This window comes from Eretmochelys imbricata, chromosome 7 (genome assembly GCF_965152235.1).
Source record: "Eretmochelys imbricata isolate rEreImb1 chromosome 7, rEreImb1.hap1, whole genome shotgun sequence".
In the NCBI taxonomy this organism is placed as follows: Eukaryota; Metazoa; Chordata; order Testudines; family Cheloniidae; genus Eretmochelys; species Eretmochelys imbricata.
In genome coordinates, this window is record NC_135578.1 from 31,284,773 (window position 1) to 31,287,059 (window position 2,287).

A 2,287-nucleotide genomic window follows, 5' to 3' on the forward strand; every position below is an offset into this window, starting at 1 on the left:
GGCAAGGGGGCAGTGAGGAATGCTCTGCGCAGGCGCGGAGCCAAGGGACTACGGGGAAGGGAGGGACATGTTGCGCAAGAGCGGAACCGCGCACAACTCGCCCGCGCGCGAGGGAGAGATTCGTGCGCATGCGCAAAAGCGGGGAGGGGGTGGCTTAACGGTCGAGCCCGCGTCCAACGGTCGGCGCGAGGACAGCGATCCTCTGATTGGCTAGTGGCCGTCGCGTGAGAGCCCAGCACCCCTCCACATTAGTGGGGGCGCCAAGAGAGACCGCTCCCGCTGCCTAAGCCTCCCCCCCCTCTGGCCATGTCCCCACGCTATGGGGTGAATGAACCCTCCTCTCTGTTCCCCATCCTATATTTGCACCCTCCCCAATATCTCCCCTCCCTGTGCTGCCTCCTTGTAACCCCTGACCTCGCCCCAACTCCCCCACATCCTGCCCCTCCCTGCACCCCCTGACCCCGACTGAACACCCCCTGTGCTCTGACAGGACACCCCTGCTCCCCCTCTCTGTGCCCTGCCCAATGCCCCCATGTCTCCTGGCCCACCAATGCTCCTACATCCCTGCCCCATGCCCCTGACCCTGATCCAGTTCTCCCTGCATGCTTTGATCCAAACCAAATACTCCCCACGCTCCTGATGCTGATGCTCCCTGCCCCTCCTTGTATCCCAACCCAACAGTCCTTGTTAGTGAGACCCAATGCCCCATTGACCCCAGCCCAACATCTGCTCCCGCTCCCTGTGCCACTTGACTCCAACCCAACACTTCCTGTGGCCCCAGACCCAATGTCCCCAAGACCCTGACACAATGCCCCTTTGACTCCTTCCTATGACACCTCACCCCAAACCAATGCCCCTGGCCCCATCTCAACACCCTTTCCCTACACCCCCCCCCCACTATGTCCAATGCTATTCAACATTTCCATCAATGACCTGGAACAAGTAAATATAAAACCACTACTGATAACATTTGCAAATGACACAAAGATTGTTGGAGTAGTATGATGAGTGGAACGAGGAGGACAGTCCTATACAGCAATCTGGATTGCTTGGTAAGCTGGGACCCTTCCAACAAAATGTATTTTAATACAGCCAAATGCAAAGTTATACATCTAGGAAAAAGTAATGCAGGCCATCCCTACAGAGTAGGGGACTGTATCCTGGAAAGCAGTGACTTTGAAAACGATGTAGGGGTCACAGTGGACAAACAACTCAACATGAGCTCTCAGTCTGATGCTGGAGTAAAAAAAGGGCCAATAGGATGCAATCCTTGGATGTATAAAACGGGAGTAGTGAGCAGGAGCAGGGAGATGGTTTTACCTCTATATACAGCATTGGTGACATTGGAGTATTACATCTAGTTTGGGGGTCAAATTTTTAAAAGGATGTTGAAAAACTGGAGAGGGTGCTGAAAGGAACCACAAAAATGATTCAAAGTCTGGAGAAAATGCCATATAGGGGAGATTTATGGAGCTCAATCTATTTAACTTCTCAAAAAGAAGATTGAGAGGTAACTTGAATACAGTGTATAAGCACTTTCAGGAAGAGAATATCCCAGGTATTAAAGGGCTCTTTAGGCTAGTGAAGAAAAGCAGAGTAAGAACCAATGTCTGGAAGTTAAAGTTAGACACATTCCAACTAGAAATAAGGCACCAATGTTTCACAGTGGGGATGGGTGAGGAGGGCAAACTCCTGAGGGCAGTGGGGGATTCTCCATCGTTTGATGTTTCCAAATCCAGACTGGCTGTCTTTCTGGAAGATGCTTTAGTCAACAACAAATTATTGGGTTCAGTACAGGGGTAACTTGATGAAATTTAATGTTCTGTTATGTACAGGAAGTCAGACTAATGTTCCCTTCTGGGTTAAAACTATGAATCCTCATGCCCCGTCCCTGGATCTCCTCTCCCAACCTGATGCCCCCACCCGATGCCCCCATTTCCCCTCCTTATGCCCCCAGCAACCTATGCCTCCTTTCTATGCCCCTTCCCCAAAGCCCCATGTCCCTTTCTGACCACCTGAGGCCCCCTCCTGCAAACCTAACATCCCCATGCCCCTCGCCATGCTCCCTCTCTGCACATCATGCCCTCACTTCCTAAATGCATCTCTTACACCCCCTTTGTATGTGCCCCCTTATGCCCACTGTCCCCCATCCATATGCCCTCATGCTCCCTCCATATTTTACCACCTCATCCCTATGCCGCTCATCCCCTTCTACTTTGCCTCCTTATGTCCCTGCCCATAGGCAAGCAGGAAAAGGGGATGAGAGTGGAGTGTGTATGATGAAGGG